A 24,194-nucleotide genomic window follows, 5' to 3' on the forward strand; every position below is an offset into this window, starting at 1 on the left:
CAGAATAAGTATACATGTACCCTGCAGACAGATATTCACACCAGCTGCCTCCCACCTCTACATAACTGAGACTTAAGAACTGGAAGCTTTCCCACAAAAATATCATAATTGGCTCAAAGCACACAGTCATCCAGCCAGTTGTTGTTCTTGTTCATTGTGTAAGCCACCTCCTTCTCATTCAAACTAAAACAAAATCAAAAGGAGGAAGGAGATGCTGGGCCACTTCTTCCACGCTTAACCTTGCTCATCTATTTTTAGCCTTAGTCAAATTTGATGCAGAGGCAACAGTTGCAATTTTATTCTGAAAAAAGTACTAAAATGAAGATATTAGGAACAAAATTTTTAAATAAATTTAGGGACTCCATTTCCTACTTCCATACAACATGTGGAATTTCCTTGGAATCCTAGCCCTTTTATCTTTCTCTTTTCACACCATTTCTGATGGAGAGAGAAAAGGAGAAAGCCTATCTAAAGAGCAAAAAATGGATGGTGACACCAAGCCCTCCCCTCAGATGCTTCTAGAAGGAAATATGAAGAACTCTAGGAAACCATGGGAGCCCCTATGCTCTGTACATCCACACCTGGCTTCCCTTTTTTAATTTCTCTGATCAACCCACGCACATTGAAATAAATTTTTTTAAGATTTTATTTTATTTATTTGACAGAGAGAGAGATAGAATCACAAGTAGGCAGAGCAGCAGGCAGAGAGGGAGAAGCAGGCTCCCCGCTGAGCAGAGAGCCCGATGCGGGGCTCGATCCCAAGACCCTGAGATCACGACCTGAGCTGAAGGCAGAGGCTTAACCCACTGAGCCACCCAGGCGCCCCTGAAATAAATTTTTTAAAAAAGTATACCTATACCCAATGTTTCCTTCCCCCAAAGTTCATCACCCACTCCATACCCAGGTCTTCGCAAAACTGAGTAAAACACAGCAACAATCCAGGTCACCAAGGGTAAACAATTTATACCCCTGAGAAAAGAGACAAGCCAATCTTCAGATTGTATCAGAATAAGTGGTCATTATTTCAGTGTTCTTGTTCCGTTTGCATTTTTGCTTGACATGTGTACCTGTCTTCTAAACTCTTGGCGTCAACTAAGTCCTTTGGGCTAGAATTAGACTGATCTGCTAAAGTCACTTCAAGTAAACATACCTTGAACAATGCCTATTATCTGTATGCACCAGTTTCTTCTTCTAGAAATAGTCTTTCCTATGCCTAGAGGTTTACTTCGAGTAATGGTAATAATTCCGATTATAAATAATTTTTACAAAAGGGAATACTAATGCAAATAATGGTATGAATTATTAAATGCCATAGATCTGCTCTCCTATTAAACTACTCCCAATTATCAATAGTAACATTTTTCTCAAATATGTATCCTCATAATCTGTTTTTAGGCCTTTAGTTTGACTTTTATATTATTTCCATAATCTACAAAAGCAGTCATATAGAAGACCAGAATTCTGTTCTTCAAATCCCTGAACTTGCATCTTACTCTAATCTCTGTGCCTTCTTTGCTCATACTATTGTGCCAACTGAGCATCAACACTGTTGTGGATCCCAATAATTTGAATAGGACACTCCTTTCAAGAGATATATCAATTATCTTTTCCAGGACAACATCCCTGAACTCATACCATTCAATAATCTTTTACTTTACACCTCTGTGTGCTCACCACCTTGCTATATCAATGTTTTCCGAAATGGGGGTCATATTCTCTTAGCAGGTTGTGAGATCAGTTCAGAAGGTTTCCACCAGGACTTTTTGAAAACTGGAACAGAAGAGGAAACATCAGAATGTATTCCATTTAGAAATTAAGTATTGTTCTGTAAAACATATTATTTTTGTAAAATTCCATTTATATGCACACATGCAAATATGTATATACATAGGGAGTCATGTTGTATAGTCCATTTCTCATTGTGGTTGCAACCCAAAAATATTTGGAAGCCACTTGCCATATCGTACCATGAAGTATTTGATTTATATGAGCTGTCTTTCCATGGTTTTCTCACCTAAGGAAGAGCATTTTCTCTCTCCAATTATATATTAAATTCTGCAAAGACTGACAGCGTATCTTTTATCTTTCATATTTCTTCTAATGAAGCTACGATCAAGATTGTTTTGCTTGCATATTCCATACATACTTGTATATTGAGTTTTAGTGTAAAAACTCACCAAACTCAAAAACCTGAAATTCTATTGGTGAAGAGGAGGGATGTACAACAAAACAACAAACACAAAAGATGGGCACCAGGGTGGCTCAGTTGGTTGAGCTTCTGCCTTCAGCTCAGGTCATGATCTCGGGGTCCTGGGATTGAGCTCCACATTGGGTTCCCTGCTCAGCAGGAAGTCTGCTTCCCCCTCTGCCCTTCCCCACTGTTCATGCACTCTCTTTCTCTATCTCTCTCTCTCTCTCAAAAATAAATAAATAAAATCTTTAAAACACACACACAAACACACACAAAGGAAAAAGTAAAAATCAACTATCAACCTGAAACAAAGAAAACAAAAAAGATGGGTAAGTTGTGTTTTGTTTTGTTTTGGTACCTTTTATTTTAGAGGGGTAATGGTCTCCTCAGATCCCCAGAAGACAGAGGGGTTAATAGAGGCAAAATTTTTATCAAAGAAGTCTTCATGGGGAAGCCATGAAAATCAGTCTTTTAAAAGGGCATGAGAGCAGGGCCACCTGGCTGGTTTAGTTGGAAGAGTATGTGACTCTTGATCTCAGGGATTGTGAGTTTGAGCCACACATTGGGTGTAGAGACTACTAAAAAATAAATAAATAAACTTTAAAAATAAATTAATAATAAAAGGACATGAAAGCAAGAATGAGTATAGCACTTACAGAGGGAAGAGAGGAAGCCATAGAGACCCTGGCTTGAGTACAGTTGGAAAGCAGATCAGAGTGGACACAGTGCAGCAATGGACATATAGCTGGTTATATAGTCCAGACCATGATAACTGGTACAGAAGCTAGAACTCACCCTCCTTCTCTCTCTCCCTTCCTTCTTTTTCCTGATACTACCTAATTACATTTATTTGCTTTGTTACTTTCTGTCTTTCCTCACTAGTATGGAAGTTTCGAGAGAGTGAGGATTTTTCCATGGAATCCTCAGTGCAGGAGCCCCTGGCTGGCTCAGTTGGTGGAGTGTGAGACTCTTGATCTCATGGTTGTGAGTTCGAGGCCTATGCTGGATGTGGGGATTACTTAAAAATAAAATCTTAAAAATAAAATAAAATAAGAATCCTTAGTGCCTAAATCAGCACCTAGCCCATAGTGTTTGAGTCACACCTGTGGAATTCAAGAACACATAGAAAGACACCCAAAAGAAATAATCCAAACCAGACCTCAAGAAAAATGAGGGGAGGGAGGAAGCCTTCTAAACGAACATTACTATGCTCTGGGCAGACATAACATCCTTCCCCAGTAGCTAAAATATTTAAACCAAAACGGGTGGCTGTGTTTGAGGCAAGCTTTTATAGCAAGGGACCCTATCATGGCAATAGCTTCTTCAGCAATCACAGTGGCCAGGCAATTATCAATTTCTACACCTTGTATTTCTTTTCTTTTCTTTTTTTTAAATGATTTTGTTTATTTATTTGACAGACAGAGATCACAAGTAGGCAGAGAGGCAGGCAGAGAGAGTGAGAGGAGGAAGCAGGCTCCCTGCTAAGCCGAGAGCCCGATGTGGGGCTCGATCCCAGGACCCTGGGATCATGACTCGAGCTGAAGGCAGAGGCTTTAACCCACTGAGCCACCCAGGCGCCCCTAACACCTTGTATTTCTGATATCTTCCCTGGAAGTAGCACTGAAAATTCAGATTTGTATCACCTAGATTTCATCTTCAGGATCCACCAGGTTCTTTCCCAATTAAATCAGTATGTTTCTATGCTGTCATTCAAAAGCACAATTTAACCACAGCGCTCTAGTCCTTCTTTTGGCTATCTGCAAGGTTTGACTTAGATAATACAACACTGGCCCTCTCTAAGTGCCTCTTCTAGGGTGCCTGGGTGGCTCAGTTGGTTAAGCCACTGCCTTCGGCTCAGGTCATGATCCTGGACTGCCAGGACTGAGACCCACATTGGGCTCCCTGCTGGGCAGGGAGTTGGCTTCTCCCTCAGCCTGCCCCTTCCCCTTCTCGTGCTCTCTCTCTCTCTCTCTCTCAAATAAATAAAACCTTTTAAAAAGTACCTCTTTTAATTCTGTACTAATTATCTTTTGCTGCCTAACAAATTACCCTACAACATAGCAGCTCAGAACAACACACATGTATTATCTCACAATTTCTGTGTCAGGAATCTAGGCATGGTTTAGCTGGGTCCTCAGGCTCAGATCTCTCATAAGACTGCAGTTATGTCGAAACTCAGCTGAGGGAGAATCCATTTCCAGACTCACTCCTGAGGTTGTTGGCTGGATTTACTTCCTCAGGGTAGCTGTCCAGAGGCCTCCCTTAGTTCCTTATCATATGAGCCTCTGCAGAGAGCAGCTGGCTTCATACAAGTGAGCAAGAGAAGAATAAGCAAGACAGAAGACAGTCTCTTCTGTAACCTAATATGAGAAGCAAGAAGCAAGAAGCTAGTCACCAGGTTCAGCGCATGCTCAGAGGGAGGGGGTTTTACAAGGGCATAAATACCAGGGGACGGGGATCAGTGAAAACCATCCTAGAAGCTGCCTACCACAGCTAAGTTAATGTATTGCTTGCAATCCAAATTCTAATTCCTAAGGGTTTCATATTTATAAGATGAGGGGGGGATTGTGGTAATCATTTCACAGTATATACATATGTCAAAACATTGGTCTTTGTACATTGTAAATATATACAATTGTTATTTGCTAATAAGACAAGAAGAGAGAAAAGCTCTGCACTTATTCTGGTTCTTCCTTTCTAAATTGCTGTTTCAACTAATTAATCTTTGGTGATCTTGGATGAGTCAATTTCATGCATCTAAAATAACTTCTGCAAAATAATCTTTATTTAAACCATTTCAGTCCTCTGTATTCAAAACTCTATTGATGCATGGAACAAACCCAACAGTGTAGTACATTATTGGACAGAGGGCCGGCTTCACAGACACCTATTTTTTAAGTGCTAAGGCTATGCTCTGTTTGTTGAGTTAATTTTGATTGAGCTTGAATAGAATTCTTTCAAGATTCCTCCTCCTCCTTTATTTCTACTTAGAACAAGTTCTACCAAGAGTGCCCTGAAGAACACTAGTTATGTAAGACATGCCTCTATTTCTATGGCTAAGTAAGTCTAGGAAACCCTGTATACTTTAATACTCATAATATACATGACCGTAGTGAAGACCCTAAAAAATCCAGCAATAAAGAAACCGGCCTACTTCTTAATTTAGAATTTCCCAAGCTTATACAACCCATAGATCCTTTTGCATGCAATACCCATTAACATCCTGTGAAACTAGAGTTCTGCTAAATACTTTTTTTGGGAAAGAGTGCCTTAGAGCAAAAAATACCTACTTCTCTCTTTAGCATTCAGGTGAGTTGATGCACTGGCAAAAAATTCAAGTGAAAAGATAGGCACTGATCCTTCTCATAAACAACCAGGTCTTTAGAAAATGTCTTGAGAAATATCTTTAAAACTCTGCAATCTCCAACATTTATAGTGATATAAATGCATTGAATACTAATGTAAAATAGTTGAACACTCACAATACTGCTTCCATTTTCAGAAACATCAGTAATGTTATCATTGTTCCATCAAAGAACAAAAATTTATGTCAACAACCTAGTAAGGACTACTTTTTTTTTTCTAGTGGAAAGACATCATTACCAATATTCTAACCAGAGAAGCAAATTCCAACTTTTGTTACAAATCTTTGATGTAACAGAACTATAGAATCTAAAAATATATTGCTTTGTGCTCTCTGTATATGATGGGGTTCTCTTCTTTAGCATCACATGGATAATCATTCGGTCTAGGGAAGGGCTGTTATGTCTGTTTTTGGAGTTCATTTTGATTGATATTCAATAGAATTCTGTCTCAAAATTTCCCTTCCTTCTGCAGAATATTCATACTGAATCCTTGAATGCAAATATGGTACTGCACGGATTAGAGATGGCCACGAGTTGGTTACTCCTCTCTCCAACACGTGGAGTCTATTTCCCATCCCTTGAATCTGATCTGGCCTTGGGACTTGCTTTGATCAACAAGAAATACAGGATGGTTCCCATCCCTTTAGCTTTTGCTCGTATTCTCTTAAAGCCATCCATCACGCTGTGGAATGATGACAGGCCAAACGGAGGAGGTGACAAAGACTCTCTCTCTTTTTTTTTTAAAGATTTTATTTATTTATTTGACAGAGAGATCACAAGTAGGCAGAGAGGCAGGCAGAGAGAGAGGAGGAAGCAGGCTCCCCACTGAGCAGAGAGCCCGATGTGGGGCTCGATCCCAGAACCCTGGGATTATGACCTGAGCTGAAGACAGAGGCTTTAACCCACTGAGCCACCCAGGCGCCCAACAAAGACTCTCTCCTTGACCCAAACTTGCATCAGGCTCCTCCGGGTCCTCTTTTTGAAGAAGTCCTAACCCTGGGCTCTGTCCTTGGTCTGCTCACTCCGTTTTAGCAAAAATCTTGCTGAGTTAGTCTATTGAAAATACCTCCCTCTTAATACCTGATCACCCTCAGTCTCTTATCACTCTGGCTGCCTTCAACAAGAATCCTGTCAAGCCAGTTTAGCCAGGGTCCTCCAACCCTGTTATTTCCTCTTGGTGATTTTTCCATCCACAGACCCCACAACCCTGCTTCTTGGCTTTAAATTCCCACTTTTCCTTGTTGTATTCAAAGCTGAGCCTAATCTCACTCCCTTACTACAAACTCCATTGTAGTGGTCCCCCTAGATAAACACTGGGTTAACATCTTTAACAAGTATCGTGAATAAATATCTTGGGTTAACATCTTTAACAAGTATCGTGAACAAATATCTTTTTAACAAAGGATCCCAGACACCTGGAAGATGAGAAGTGTCAACCTAAGGAACCAATAATTAAGCCAGAGCATTTATATGGGATCAAAGATTTGCAGTTCAGGGTATACAGATTTGGGTAGCAAACTAAATAGTGTCCCACTCAGGAGTAAAAGTCAGGAGCTTTTAAAGCAAAAAGGGAATGCTTGTATACATCATTTACAAAGAATTTTTGATTGGTGTTGGCAGCAGAAAGCTAACCTTGACTGAACATAATTGGTTGCTAAGGCTATCACTAAGCAAAATCTCTTACCGTAGCAAGTTGCAGGTGTTCTGACTGAGTCCTTGGAATATTTGTGGTTTGGCCCAGTTCAAAAGTTCAGGCTTCCACCAGTGAGGACATGCATAAGGCCCACCCCCCTTAATAGCCTCCTAACTCCATCTTAAAACCCCTTGACATAAGCAACCCCATTCAATTTTACCATTCCCGGGAGCCATCTTTGAGGTTTCAGCCTCCACCAAGCTTCTGGCTCAGTAGTTCTCAGCCTGGGCTCTTCTGCTCCTAGGGACATTTCTGACTGTCGACTATTAGCATCCAATAGGTCGAGGCCAAGGATGCTGCTAAAATCCTACAGTGCACAGGGCAGCCTCCACAACAAATAATTCCCCAGCCCCAAATGTAGTGAGAGGGTTGAGAAATCCTCTTCCAGCGGAAAGCGGCCGTATGAGTCACCATAGCTTCACCATGCGGAACAGATTGCCCAGATGAGCCCAGTCAATCCACGGAACTGTGAGAAATAATACAGAGCTGCTGTTTTAAGCAACTATTGGGGTAGTTTCAATGGAGTGCTATTGTTAAACCACTGAGGGGGGCGGAAGGAGGGAGCCTGTGGTCTGAATACTCCTACCATGGCCAATTTTAGGCTACCAATGATGAGTCCCTGCCCTCAAGGCTGGGAAGAAGTGTGCATAGTCAGCTCTGGGAGCCAGCGGGGCTTGTCCACACTGCAACAGAAAACTGAGGCAACATCCTGTGTACAAAGTGGTTTGTTTGGTTTTTTTTTCTGTCTGAATTCTAATCATGGGCATTTCCTGTGTTGGGTGGACTGCCTGGTCAGGGCTCTATACTTGTATATTACGGTCACATTTCTATTGGAAGCATCTCCTTGAAATGCCGACATATCGATTCTGCAGTCTTTCTGGCTTGCACCATTTTTTGCATCGTTAAAATGAACTGACTGGGTTTGGCCCAGAGGCTGCCACAGAGGATCATAGCGTGGACCGCACTCCGAAGTAATCCCCCAACACCTTCAAAATTGTGGTGACTGAGGTCAGCAGTTCGATATGGAATAAAAGGTTGTCCTCCCTAAACAGTGGGTTTTCTTGGTGAAAAGAAACGTCTGGACAACAGGTGAAGGAGCTAGGCCAAAAGAAACCAGGAGAACAAGAGGATCACCCGTGCCAGGTTTGGGCTCATGCTAGAGCACACTTTTATTCAGAAATAATCTTTTCCTTCCAGACAGAGGCAATTTCTTCTTGCATATGAGCCCAAAACATGCTTTGTTATTTCCTAGAGCAGCCATTTCTTGGGTTTTTAGGGTGGACACTGGCTTTCGGTTCTATTAAAAGTTATTTTAGTTTTGTAGTTAGGAGACTATCCAGGAAGCCAAACTTCCTGGGTTTCAGTCTTGGCTTACTAGTTGCATGACCTTGGGGAACACATTTGTGAAATACAGATAATAATAGTATCTATTTCACAGTTAAGATAGACAATGGGTGGTGCCTAGCACATAGTAAGCTCTCAGTAAATCATAGCTATTATATTAGCAGGAGCATTTAAAGTTTGTATTCACAGTTGCTGTTTACTTTCTTCATTCTTTTTTTTTTTTAAGATTTTATTTATTTACTTATTTGACAGACAGAGATCACAGGTAGGCTGAGAGGCAGGCAGAGAGAGAGGAAGGGAAGCAGGCTCCCTGCTGAGCAGAGAGCCCGGTGTGGGGCTCGATCCCAGGACCCTGGGATCATGACCTGAGCCGAAAGCAGAGGCTTAACCCACTGAGCCACCCAGGCACCACCTACTTTCTTCCTTCTAACTATAAATGCTACTTAACATTCTGCGTTTTAACTGTAAACAAGATTTTTTTCTAAAAGCAGTGCCGGTTCTAGGTCAAGGATAAGCTGCTTTTGGCCCTCAACTTTTGTCTCATTCAAGAACAAACCACACCCTACTTCCTGTTGCGTGCAACTATGGGTACCTTAAAGGGGCAGTCAAGACAGGGGACCCAGACAGGATGCTAAGATTGCCACAGAGCGCACTCTGGTGTACACAGCTGGAAGGCAGACGTTGTGCTTTACCCAAGAATTTGATGTTGATTTGTGTGGACAGAAATTATTGCAATGAGGGGTGCCTGGGTGGCTCAGGCAGGTAAGTGTCTGCCTTTGGCTCAGATCCTGATCTCAGGGTCCTGGAATGGAGCCCTGCTCTGGGCTTCCTGCTCAGTGGAGAGTCGGCTTCTCCCTCTGACCCCCACTTCCCCATCCCCTCCACCCCCCCCCCCCCGCCGCTGCCTAGAGCTCTCCCTCAAATAAATAAATAAAATCTTTTAAAAAATGATATGTTGAAAACAGTATTTTTAGAAGAATAGTCTAACAGTAACATTCAGGATTGATCTGATAGAAAAAAGTAGTGACAGGGAAGCCAGCTGAAAAATCTATTGTATCATTGCTGGGATGAGATCTTGAAAGTTTGGGACTGGATGGTTTAACAGGCGAATGAGGAGGAAAGGATGTACATGGCAGACATTCTTAGGAATGCATCTGTAGAACTTAAAGACAAAAATCTTTGATTTTAAAGAAAGGCAACCTCATCATCACCTTGTTCTGTTGGGATGGATACCATGGATTTCAAGTCACAAATAAGTTGTGAGCGTCTTCTATTCTAAGGAATCCCAGAAGGGTAAAAGAGAACCCAATATTTAGTATGTTGGTTTGTTTGCTTTTAAAGGACAAAATTAATTTCCTATTCATCAATACTTGAAAGTTCTAGGTAAAACTGGACATTTTACCATTAAAGACATTATCCCAAGATCTAGATGTCTTTTATACCAACTCTGAATTAGGTCGACAATTCTGACTTCAGTGGTTTCCTAAGACATTTTTAGGTTCCTGTTTGAGACAAAATAAGGGCCAGACATTTCCTGCCAAGGATTCTAGATACTCTGTTTCCCCACCTAACATCCAGAGAAGTAGATTTAACTCAACATGTATTTATCTAGTACCAGTTTTGCATGATGCTGTGCACCAGACAGACAGCAAACACCTTTGCTTTCCCCTAGTTTATAGGCCACACAAGTCTCGGGACCACAGCAACAACAGGTTAAAAAGAAGGAACTTTTTATTTAGTACATCTTTTTATCCCTGACTCACATAAGGAACATCTTCCAACTTTTTGTCTATAAGTGACAGTTTGATTCACAGCATTTTCCCTTTGTTTTACCATGAAAAAGAAAACTATCATTGTTCAAATGACCAGATTGATGTGGGAAACAGAGGCAGAAGAAAGTTATTAAATTTCCTTACCTATTGACAAGCCCTTGAAACAGGCAGAGTGACCCTCCTCTAGGGACTCAACTACCCTCACCTTGAGGCTTTGCTAAGGGCAAAGGACAATCCTAGCCTGACTAGCCCCAACCAGGATCCTGTAAGTCTACTTTAACAATTCCTTTAGGAAACTTTATCTCTAAACCTCCAAGATAGTGTCGACAAGCATTCCCAAGCATATGGCCCACTGATAGATATCTAAGGGGTCTCACAAGAAGGTTTTTATTACTGGTAATGAATGAATAACCTTTTCCCCCAGACAATAGCTTGCCCCTCAAGGTCCTAGAAACCTTGCTTCCAAAATTCCTTAGAGACTTACGCCATCCCTAACCCCCTCCCAACTTACAAGTATATAATAGACCACTCCTCACATCCCCGGGGCAGCAGCTCTTCCTGCCCATGGGTCCTGTCTCCATGCTTTAATAAACCACCATTTTGCACCAAAGATGTCTCAAGAATTCTTTCTTGGTCATCAGCTCTGGACCTCACCCCACCGAACCTCACCTATGTTCCAGAACTTCATCAAGATGAGTCTTTTCTATTCCATAATGGCAACTTCATTTGCCATTATCTTCAAAAACATTCACTAGGCCTACAATGAAGTTCTGTGCCAGTTCCAAACACAAAGTGATGGAAAAACAATCCAGTCCACTCAAGGAGCCCACAGCCTGGTGAGAGAAAGACGAAGATGTATGTTTATTTTCATGCTTTTCTTCAAAAGGTCTTACAGAGAACAAAGAGATGCACAACTTAAGAAAATAAAGTATATTAGAAGCAAGTAAGAAAGATGAGGCAAAAAGGAACTCAACAGAGGTAAGCTAAACACACAAAATAAATACAATGAAGGCCTACCTGTATTTGCTGAGGATCCACCAGGAAATTGGCTCTCAGCTTTTCAGCATTCTCTTTAAAAGGAGAAACATGATCAGTTATACAATCTACAGGTTCCACCAGATAACAGCCGACCAGTTGCTCAGGAAAAACATAACTAGTCCTGCTCTAAGGCCCAAACAAACCCTCAAGTATCCTGCAAATACAATGCTATGTAATATACTGACAATATCCTCAGTAATATCCTTACACCAAACAGAGTGGAGCTATTTCTTATAGCACATCAAAGTATGGACTGATGGCTTATCATCAAAGTCTTTAAAAGCAGTTCAGTAAAAGCAATTTTATAGGAATTCACTTAAGCAGAAAGTTCCATTATAACATGATAGATACAGTAATAGAAATATGCATAAAGAGCTGTGGGAGAACAGAGAGGGCCCAGGCGCAATTTCATTATTCAAGGTTGGAGCAGACATCACCGCCAAGGAGAGACTCTGGCAGCCTCTATTCAATTTCCAAGAGAAATACAGGTTTTGTTGTAAACATCTAACTTTCTTAGAATTCCAATATTTATTATGGATGGAATGCTGTTTTAGAAGGGCTTCCTCATCACAGCAAAATTCACATTAAAAAAAAATCAAAACACACCTTCAGGGCACGTGGCTGGCTCAGTTGGTGGAGCATGCAACCTTTGATCTCGAGGTTGTGAGTTTGAGCCCCACATTGGGTGTAGAGATTACCTAAAAATGAAATCTTAAAAAAAAACCAACCCACCTTTCTTATTTTCAGATTCTTATTTTCTTTGTGGTTTACGTATCTTGGTTCACCCTTGTTATTAAATACAATGAATGATAAATTGAGAAAATAGAGTTTACCTACCTGGAGGGTGGGTGCTCACAGAATCAGTGAGGGTTTACGGTTATATCAAGTTTAAAGTAGGCTCCCCAGGAAATCCAAGACTACAGAACTAAAGGAATTCTTTGGGGATTAGTTCTGGTTCCCTGTTAAACTACATTTTTAAAAATGATATGGTCAAGAATTATATTTCTACCAAATAACAGAAAAAGAAAGAGCAAACAGAAAAAGAAGTTCTCAACATTAAAAAAATAAAATAAAATTTTTGACATCAAAGAGAAAGTCTTGAATTTCTAATCTATTCAATAAAAGGAGGTGACAAGATGTGTATTGAAGGAAAGGAAAGGCAGGAAGAATGCAAAATGCTTCTGTGTTTGGTTTTATGAAGATCGTATTTTTCTTCAGTGTTCAGACAAGTATGAAAGGGAAGTAGCATCTTCTGGCTCCTCTTATACTGTGACTAACTTCCTCATTGACAGGTATAGAGTGGCCTCCATGGACCATGGAGGTGAGTGGCAGAAAGAGTCACCTCCATAACACTGAGATTGGGGCTAACACCAAATAACGGAGGGTAATGTTAAACCTCTACAAATAAAAATGCACAAAATGAGAAGGCTTGGCACAGATGCAAAATTAGGGGAGATCCTACTTGACAACCACCAGTCAGGGAGCACCCGGAAACATTTGCATCGACTTCTCTATCTCCTAGGACATGTGATTGGTTGCTGAGATTACAAAAGGATGTTTAAAATCTTCACCTGGCAGGGCTTTAGATACCAAGCTTGACAACATTTTTGTGTGTGACAGAAATAAAATCCGGGTGTTTAAAATCCATCTGCCGTCCCGTAAAGGGGATGGATCTTTCAGTTTAAGGATCTTGTTTGCTGAGTACGAATGAAGTCATCTTCAGAATTACAGACACCTGCAGACTGTATGAGGCGATGGGTGAGGAGGGGTTGAGGTGAGGTGCATTTCTGTGCATCAGACAGTGGAGAGTAAGTGCAGCAGGAACCAAGAAAGGGAGAAGGCTGGAGGTTTTATCCATGGGATGGAGGAGGAAAGACAGGGAGGAGGAGACCATGAACTAGGGCGATGCAGGGAGCGCAGAGTGATATTTGAAGAAGATATTTGGGGGGGGCGAGGAGACCCACCTCCTATAATGAACTGTTTTGTAACCGCCTTCCACCTGCCCAGTCTATACACACACACACACACACACACACACACCCCACTCCCCCAGCCCCATGGATGGGACCAGCCTCTGAATGCTGGCTTATGAAGTGGGTTTTCTGTGGTGGAATCAATAGTCGCGTTCAATCCTACTTCCCAGCTGGAGAGGACCAAGAACAGAGGCTGCCGTGAGAGGACCAATACATTCATCTGCTGTGTTTTCCTGAACTCCGTGAGGAAGCAGTACAAGTAACTAAAAGGCTGAAGGCATCTTTGTCTCCACCTCATTTTGTTTACTTTCTCCATTGAGTTTCCAAATCCTACGGATTCTGCCTCCACAGTCTCTCAAAAGTAGACACCCCTCCATTCTATTTCCACAGCCATTTTACCTGCACGACATTCCCTGCTTGCTGGCAGAACCCAAACTCTCCCACCCCTCAATGCCCTTTACACTTTTCTGTACTTCACTTATCCAGTGGAGCCCACCCTAACTTAATTTACTTAGATTGGGTATCCTAGTTGAACCTCCGAACAACTTAAGCTACATGGCATTTGCACATATTCCAATACCAATATTAGCCCCGTATTTTTATGCTACTCAAATACCTCTTCTATTTTATTTTTCTCTACAGTCAATGTTCTTTATCTTTATGATAATGGGAAAGCGGACTAAGTAGTTTGGAGATGATTCAAAATAGTTTTATTTTACTGTGTGCTTCATTTACCCTTCCTTAGTATCTTAAGTATTTCACGGAGGCTAGTATACTATGTATTTTTAAATAATTTTTTTTCTCATTTCTGTGGCTCCAAAAAATCTGACAAGACCCTGTGCAGCTGCACTGGTTCTAGGCTTTGACCGCGATCCCCCGGCCAGGTGCAAGGACAATGGCTGTTTATTAATATCCCCCGCGCCAGCTGTTATCCCAGCATATGCCATGCCCAGGCACTGGGGAGGAGGACTCTATTTTATCTGCAGCCTCCTCTTTTTGGGTAAGGAATAAACTTGGAGATCAGCTTTAAAAGAGCTCACAAAGAGTTAAGGAGATAAATTATGTTTTATGCAATGTACTTCTCATGCAAAGCACCAATGATAGATCCTTTGTGTCTCTCCTAATGTCTGAAGTAGATACAGAGCACAGGACTCCGGGCTGCAAAGGTTATTGGTGAATGGATGTATGCAATTTCACTGGAGTCTCCCATGAAAATCAATCCACCATGAAAGTACCTTGTAATTGGGTATAATGGATCTAATGAATAGGTAAGACACGAAACAGAACACACTGGCAAAGTACGACAGAAGAGGGACCAGGGAATACACGGGAAAGGAATCTGAGACAATAAAGCTGAGTGACATTTCAGTTTTTAAAAGTATCACACAGTCGTCTAAGGAATCTGTTAAAAAGAAAACCACAGGCCCCAAATGGCGTCACTTAGGCCCAGCCACCAAATCAAAGCTTAATACCTCACCTAATTGCATTTTTAACCCCCTCACCCAGATGTAGTCTTACCTAGTCAGTCAGGAATCTTCTGATCAGCACCAATAAGATAACCTGTCACATGGGCCCTCTCCATCACCCAAAGGAAGATGAGGTAAGCCACCTTGGCCTCTCCCTTAAGGTAGCCTTGCCTGGACTTTTCGCCTGGAAGTTTTGTTTTGTTTTGTTTCTTTTCACTTTTGCCAATGACTTCTTGCTTCACTCTCCTTCCTATAAAAAATCTTCTGTCTTGTACAACTCCTCAAATCTCCTGCTGCTGCTTGCTATATAGGATATTGCCAGAATCATCCATCACTTAATAAAGCCAGTTAGATCTTCAAATTTACTCAGTTGAATTTTTGTTCTTTAACAAACCCCCAGTAGAGCTTGAGAGGGCTCAGCTTACAAATAGACCATACTCTTCATTATCTCGCATTTAAATTAGTGTCTTTATTCATAAGTACTTGGATGGCTTTCATTATCATCTAAAATCAGAAAGGCGGCAGAAACCACTCCCAAAACCAATATTGTACTGTATGTTCTAAATAGAATTTAAACAAAAATTTGGGTGAAAAAAAAAAAAGGTGGCAGAAACCAAAGTTTTCTGTCAAATTTACTTCAAAGTCATATAACATTATATTGGTCAGAGACCTTGCAGTCTACCTCCTCCAGAGCCCCAAAATTCCTTCCACAACTTCATGAGCAGATGATCATTTAGGCTTAGCTTCCATACTTCCCGTGACAGTGAGCTAAGCACTCTGGAAGGCAGCCTACTACATTGCTGTGCATTTTTAGTTACCAGAGAGTTCTCAGGTGAATACTTCACCTACATAATTTCTATCCATGGGTCACGGTTTTGCTATCTGGAGGCTGCTATGTTATAATCTGTAGAGAAGCCCTCAGGTAGACAGAGTGACAATCTGAGCTATCTAAGGTCCAAAGAGTAGGGAATTTAAAAAGGTAAAATAAAATACTGTTTAAAACTAAATTCATCTGACAAGTAGAGGGGAGCTCAGGAGGTGTTGTACAAAATGGAAAGTTTTTATATGAAGGAGGGGGGCAAGAAGTTATTAACAAAAGAAAAGAAAGGATTACAGGCAAGGTCACCTTCCCTTAGAGGAAGTGGTAGGGTGTCTTATCATGCAGATGACCTCATTTTCCCTTGTTCCCTTGCAGGGAGAGGGCTCCTGTGATAGATTACTCTTTGGTGTTGACCAAAAAAAAAAAAAAAAAAAAAAAAAAATTCCAGATTGATTGAGTTAAAACTTCCACTCCTTGAAGAGGTTGAAATTGAAATTAAGTCTTGGTTTTCTGTCCCGGGAGCACGTGACTCCACCTTGGATCTGTCATTTTCTTTTTAATAATACATAGTTTTATAAGCAACAACATCTTCTGGATCAAGGTAAATAGCATAAATCATTTTTCCAATTTACATGCAAGGGACTTGCATACGAAGACTTAGTATATGTAGTCAAGATTTAAGGGTATGTCACCGCTAGGTACAATGTGATACTTTTTCTAACTTGACTCAACTGTCATCATTCAGTTTCTCATGTTCTGATTTTGGTAATCTCCCCAGCCTAAGATCAAGCAGGTTAAAGGCTTTAAGAGTAAGAGACATAGGGAAATAATTTCCCCAAGAATCTTTTCCCTGAAAATATTAGGGGATGGCATTTCTTTCTGTTTTATTTTTAGCCCAATAAACTTGATGTTGAAATTGTCACTTATTATCAAAGGCCTTGGGAGACATCTGCATTGCTCCAGGCTTGAGCAGAACTTCAGCCTTCGCAAACAACACTCTGACAAGCTACCACTTCCTCTTGGTTCTGAGGTTAAAAGCAAATGCTTGCCCTAGATACTCTAGCTAAGATCTTATCTTCTCTTGTTTTTTTTTCTCTGATAGGCTGCCCTGGTACTTCTCCTGGACAAAATAGAAAAGTGTTTTGATATTTGCTCTCCTTGAGGCTCAAACTGAAAGAAGCCCATCAGGAACCTGCAGTCACAACAGCCAATGCTTTACAGTCGCCCTTGGGACGGGGAGCCCCACTGCTGCTGGGTTTTCAACTCTCCTTCCTCATGTGTGATGGGTAAAGCACCATGTCCTCTACCTGCTTTGGGTTTTGGTAACAATAAATTCATAAAAAAGATTTATTCACATCAAGTAATTAATTCTTCTTTTTTTCTTTCTCTAAAAAAATTTTTAGAAGGATGTATTTTAAACATAGATTAGTTCTCCCATAGGTTACTAACATACTAAATGCCTTTAGGGAACAGCAATGGAGTTTACATTTCTTTCACAGGCTTCAAAGAATAGAGCAGAATTGAGGACAGCAATGAACTCTAGGAAGCACTCCAGATACATTTTTTTAATCCAACTGGCAAAATTAAGCGAGATTATGCTGGGAATCTGAGATATTTAAAGAACTGAAAGAAGAAAGAAGTACCTATTCAAATGCAAAATAACTAATTCTTTTCACTTTCTCTTTTAAGGTCAGTGAAAGAAAGTTCTGGCAATTTTTACAACTATTAAAAGAAATCAAACTATATATCACCCACTTTTATAAATATTTATCCAATTTCATCCCCAAAACAAGCCCAGGGGCATTATCCTCCACATTTTTTAAAAATAAGGAAGTGGTTTAAATGGCAAGAACTGAGATTTGCCCAACATCCCAAGGGCCAAACTTGAAAGAGTCTCCTGCCATCAGAGCCCAGGTATGCCCACTATCGCACAGCCACTCCGGGGACATGTGGGCATCTCCGGGCTGCTGTTCCACATAAAGTTTGCTTTTTTATATAATTATCTCCGAACATCTTCATCTTACAAAGTCTTCAAATTTTTCAAATTATCTTCCATGTATGGGTGAGTAAGCTGGATCCTTTGCAGGAGATTTCTAAAAATGAATATTTAGAAATGCCCTCTGAGGTATGTTTTAATTTTAAAACTCTTGAGTCTATGAAATTTACAATTGCAAAGGCAGAGAAAAACAAGAGGCTGAAATACAGACATATCCGGGTTCATAGAGTCCTGATTTGTGTAAGACAGAGTCTTGTTAAAGAGAAAACTACAAGCTCGAGAAATGGTGGGACTTGGCCCTGAATTAGGCCTTAATACCTAACCTAACTGCAGTTTCAACCAACCCCAGAAATTTAGTCTTAACTGGTCAGTCTGGAATTTTCTGATCAATGCCAAGGGAGTAATCTGCCTCAGGGGCCCTCTCCAACCCCCAAAACTGGATGAGGTAACCTGCATGACAAGATCCCTTGTTCTTTCCCCTCTCCCCCAAGGGTAAGCAGACAATCCTTTTCTTTTGCTAATAGTTTCCTTGCCCCACCCTCCTTCCATAAAAACTTTCCATGTTCTGACACCTGGGAGCACATCTCTGCTTCCTATATACCATATTTATGAATTGCTTAATAAAGCCAAATAAAGCTTCAAATGTACCTTGTTGAGTTGTTTGTTTTTTTTTTTAATAGTCTCTTCCTTGGGCAAATATTAAAAAGACCTAGAAATTAAGGGCATGGAGAGGGGAGAAAAAAAATTAAATGACTTAGAAATTTAAAAAGACAAAAATAAAAAATTCATTGAGAGTCTCACCCTCAGAGATGATGGTTTAGTTAGCCTGGCAAAGAGCTCCCAAATTAAATGTTTTTCTTAAACTTCCTACAAAGAACTTTAAAGTTCCCCACATTAATTCTAATGTGCAGCCAGGACTGAGAGCCACTGATTTGGGGTGCATTGTGGGTGTCTGGGAGGAGTCTGGAGAATACAAGTTGGGCAGAAGACTGTCCCTTCTTGGGAATCTACATTTCAGATTCTTAAAAAGAGAAAATCTTAAATCTTAAAAAAAAAGAGAGAGAGAGAGAGAGAGAGAAAGAGTCTATATTTCTGCTTGTATTACAGGAATTGTGTGAATAAAACATCGCAATAGGCATCTGTTGGTATTAGACTGGAAAAGCTTTTAAAGGAGATGAAGCCTAAGCAGAGTTTCAAAAGAGAACAGAGTATAATTTTATTATAAGAATAGAGGAGCCAAGTTAGGTCAGGGACTTAGCAGAGTGAATTATGTCCAGAGCTGGAACAGAGCTTTTAACTGAGAACTATCAAGGAATACCAAGAAACCCATGATCAAAACTTTGTTTCCTCAAGGCACTCAATAAATACTAATTAAATTTCATTGTAATTGAATTGAAATAATCTTAATGGAAAATCATTAAATGGCTTGAATTAAGTTTTGTACTTATCACTGTATCCATTTAAGCCTGGATCTGCTCTCAAAGGTTTAGAAATATTGAGCTCAAAGATCACTGTTCTCTCTTTCTTCCCACTGCATATTATCTTTCCAGGAGCACAATGAATGGAAACTCATACCCTTAGCACCTTCCACTCCTTATTTTCAGCAGCCCAAATGTTACCCTGACCCCATTCAGTGAAAAATAACTTCAAGATCTTATAAAGTTTCCCCATATCCACCAACACAGTGGATAGCTCTTAAATGTCCTATGATGATGGTCCCATGACCATAGGGAAAAAGATACTTTAATAAGACATTTTCACTGAAATTTAGAATCTAATAATATTTTAAGAGTTATACTAGTTTCTTTTTAACAATTGTAAAACATTTCTTATTCTCTTTTAAATATTTTCTCTTTTTTTTTAAGATTTTTTTTTTTTTTTTTTTGAGAGAGAGAGAAGGAGAGCATGAGTAGAGAGGGGGCAGAGGGAGAGGGAGAAGCAGACTCCCCACTGAGCAGGGAGCCTGACAAAGGGCTCGATTCCAGGACCCTGAGATCATGACCTGAGCCGAAGGCAGAGGCTTACCCGACTGAACCACCAGGCACCTCTAAGTATTTTCTTTTCGAGAGAGAATGGAGTCAAACATGGATAGTTTGTGAGATATATAAAGAAACTGCTGGTTAATTAATTGACAGTGAAATTTTAAGGAGATGTGCTTGAAAATCAAACATGACCTTCCCGAAACATCCTTCCTTGGGGATTGTCCAATCAACACTTAAAGATCAGCAGCTATAGCTCCAGCAGGAGATACGTTTTTGTCACCAGCCAGACCCCAAAACTACTCACTGGCTTGTACCCACCAGCCTTTGTTCCATATTTTTCCTTAAGCTCATCTTTCTGGTTTATCTCTTAACTAAGGCAAAAACCCGAGGAGCATAGTGTCCTGTGTTGGAGCCCCCAGAGCTCTCCATCCAGGGAGTTTTTATTGCTTGACGGGTAGTTCTGGTTACCAACACAGGGAGAAAAAGCAGATTTTTATGGAGTCTGTCTCTTTCCCTGTCTTAGTACACCTTTTTTTAGAAAAAGGTTTTATTTATTTATTTATTTGAGACACAGAGAGAGAGAGCACGAGCGCATGTGAGCAAGAGTGTGGAGAAGGGGCAGAGGGAGAGGGAGAATGAGACTCCTCCCTGAGCAGGGAGCCCAACGCAGGGCTAGATCCCAGGACCCAGGGATCATGACCTGAGCAGAAGGCAGACAGACCTAACAGACTGAGCCACCCAGGTGCCCCTTCAGTACACATTTTAAGCTTTGAAGTTCTCAACCTTATAAACCCTTTCTACTTTTAATAAACATAAAAAGCTTATATACTCTGTTTTGGGTTGAATTGTGTCCTTTCTGCCCCCCTTTTATTGAAGTCCTAATCCTTAGTATCTGTGGATGTAACCTTGTTTAGAAATGTAGTCTTTGCAAATGATCAAGTTAAGATGAGGTCGGTAAGGAGGACCTTAATCCCACGTGACTCTATCCTTATAAAAAGGGGAAATTTGGACAGAGATATGTCACACAGGAACTATGAAGATGACATTTGAAGAAGAAGGCAGAGGTCAGAGTGATGCGTCTACAAGTCCAGAATGCCAAAGATGGTCAGCAAACCACCAGAAACTAGGTGAGAGGCCTAGAACAAGTTCTCCCTCCAAAGTAACCAAAGCTGTTGATACCTCAGTCTTGGACTTCGAGCTCCCAGGACCATAAGGCAATGGATTTTGTTGTTTTAAGCCACCCAGTTTGCGGTTCTTGGTTCTGGCAGCCTAGCATACTAATGTACCCTCTTACAGATCTATTCAAAATTTCAGAATAAATGGAAAAGTAACTTCCTGTGACTCCATAATTATTTCATAAAATAAAAAGATAAAAAATGGAAAATCATGACTAAAAGCAATAAAATAATGAAGCTGTTTTTTTTAAAAAAATTTTGTAGTCCATCCATTCCCAGAGATTCTGATATTAATCATGATAAGAGGGTATCCCACCTTCACACTGCGCAGTTGAGAATCACTATTCTACCTTCTCTGAGTTATATAGGAGTGGGCTTGGGTGCTGCCCTCCTCCAAGACCCAGAGGAGACTTCCATCAAGATATGATATTGGGGGAAAGTAGTAAAATTCTATATAATGCCCTCTCTGAAACCTCTACCTCATGATGTCTATAAAATACTTCAATAGCAGACTGGACAACTATGTCTACCATTGGGCATGGGTATCTGGAAGACCACTAATGTAACAGAGGAATGGGAACCAGGAATATCTTTATGCCATCTTGGCCCCATCCAAGCTTGTCATAGGGTGGGGGGAATTTAGCCTTGGAACTAAAGTTTAGATACAGTATTAGTTTCCTAGGGAAGCTATAACCAAGAACCATAAACTAGGTGGCTTAAAATAGTGCAAATAATACAAATGTATTTCCTTAAAGTTCTAGAGGCTGGAAATCAGGGTGTTGGCAGAGTTGGCCCTTTCTGAGGGCTCTGAAAGAGAGTCTTCTACCCTCTGGTAGTCTGAAGCTTGTAGATACTCTTTTCACTTGGTGTTCTCCCGGTGTGACTGTGTTTATGTCCAAATATCTCCTGTGTAATAAGAACACCAATCACATAGTATTAGGGCCAACCCTAATAACCTCATCTTAACTTGATCATCTGCAAAGAACCTATTTCTAAATAAGGTCATATTGACAGATATTGGGGTTTAGGACTTAAGCATATTTTGACCAGGGGGACGTAATTCAACTCATAATAGGTACCAGTTTGACATTCTATACTGTGAGAGACTAAAACAGTTAAATTCTTAGATAGGGACCTGATCTAGCAGTTTGACTACTCAACCATTGGAAAGAAGCTGCCATGAGGATACTGTCCATGGGCCCCCCCTGCTGGAAGAGTCGATGATGTAGTTAAACCTCTCTCATCTAGTGACATTTATATCTGTGTCTCCTGGTACAATTACCTAATAATTCTCCTTTTTTGTTCAGTTCTTGAAATCAAGGTTACATTATTCTCATAAAATGAGCTAGGGGATTGTTTCTATTTCACTGCTCTCTGGAGTATTATATATAAGATGGAAATTCTGTTTTGGTGCTTGAAAATTCAGTAGAAGTTGCTTATAAAATCATTTTGGCTTCATGTGCTTAGTTTTTGTTTATAGGTAGATTTTTTTAACTATTATTTGATATTCTCTCTCTCTTTTTCTTTCCCTCCTTCCCTGTGTGGATCTATCTCTCATTTCAGTGAATTTAATTTTTTAGATTTCCTTTTATTTTCCAACTCTTTTGGAGGTCTAACCTTATATTCCTCCTCCTCCTCCTACTACTACTACTTTACTTCACCCTTTCTTAAACTTTACCATGCTGTGGTAGGTTATGGGCAAGCTTGCCATACCTAACTGCTCTTGAAATTTGAAATCCCAATGACTGTCTGCAGGTTACCACAGCCTAAACATCATGACACAACTTCTGTGCCCAGAACTATTTGATGACACAACTATATAAAGGCGGCATGAAACCATGAAAACTAATTATGTTGAAGTTGAGAAACTGAGGTACTAAGAGACTTGGTAAACATTGCTTTACTTTCAACAGGCAGAATATTATTGCCTAATACAAGCATGTCTGTGAAGCACTGACGGAGACATGAGAAGTTCACTGAATTTCTGTCTGTCTGATGTTCTATTATGTTTAGAGTTCATGACAGTAAAACATAACTAGTATACAGTTTATTAGGCAAAGTCTTCATTTTCATCAAGATCTAGAATCAGGGGGCACCTGGGTGGCTAAGTGGGTTAAAGCCTCTGCCTTCGGCTCGGGTCATGATCCCAGGGTCCTGGGATTGAGCCCCACATAGGGCTCTCTGCTCAGTGGGGATCCTGCTTCCTCCTCTCTCTCTGTCTGCCTTTCTGCCTACTTGTGATTGTCTGTCTGTCAAATAAATAAATAAAATCTAAAAAAAAAAAGATTAAAAAAAAAAAGATCTAGAATCAGTCCTCTGCAGAACTACTTTACCTGTAGATACTTTATAAAATCTAAATTAATTACTATCTTAGATTTCATATTTGACAGTAAAAATGCTTGAAATACTGACACTCTAATAACTACCCCCCATCTTACATAGAACTCTTTCTAGTATACCTTGTTTTTAACTCCACAAATAGACATTACTATTTGTTTTTCAGACTGAATTAATTATACTCTTTTTCATATTTTATTTCATTTTTCATCTTGCATTTCAAATTCCTGGGGGCATGAATCTTCTTATTTGTTGTACCCCCTGGCTCTTCCCCATGGTAGCTTGTTTCCCTGTTTGTTTTACAACTTTCTGTGTATGCCAGTGAATTTGTTTTAACAGGTTTTATTCTGTTGGAATCCCATTCAGCCTAGATGAAAGGACAGTGCCTCCAAGGGAGTTTTGTGTTTTTCTCTTCTCTGATTTGAGATCAATTCTTATGTTATTTTCTAGTTTAGGAGGTTCATGTACCACACAGCAAGCAAAGAAGCAAGTTATGGCAGACATAAGAACTTACTATGTGATAAAGAAAGTCTTATAAATTAGATGAAAAGAAAAGATTTTTTTTTTTTCAGTAAGTCTGGAAACAAAAAGAGTGCAAAAAAAAAAAAAAAGTCTATGCAAATGTAATCAAAACTATCTTGGGGGGAGAGTGTCCCAGGATAGAATGCAGAATATGACAAAACAATTTAACTACATTGCAAATATATGAAACAACCTCACTGAAAGAGGTTATGGAGTGCTGACCTCAAACTTTGGAAATGAATAGAATTTGTAAAATTAAGGCAAAGGAAACTATCTATAGTTCTGTACTCTGGTTGATAAAGTTGTTTCCCACAGGGTTTGATTTAACAATTCTGCTATTGCTATACAGATATACTGGGTTTGAACATTTAACTAAATGGATGGTGAGCAGTGGGGGCCTGATTTCTGACTGTTGGAGTGAGAGGTAAGCAAGGGGAAGTAGGTGCCTGGAAGATCCATGTGGTAATGGATTATTATTGGAGATCTCAGTATGCATTCTTTTTATGTTTAGCTTCATACA

This window comes from Martes martes (assembly GCF_963455335.1).
Source record: "Martes martes genome assembly, chromosome: 6".
Lineage (NCBI taxonomy): Eukaryota > Metazoa > Chordata > Mammalia > Carnivora > Mustelidae > Martes > Martes martes.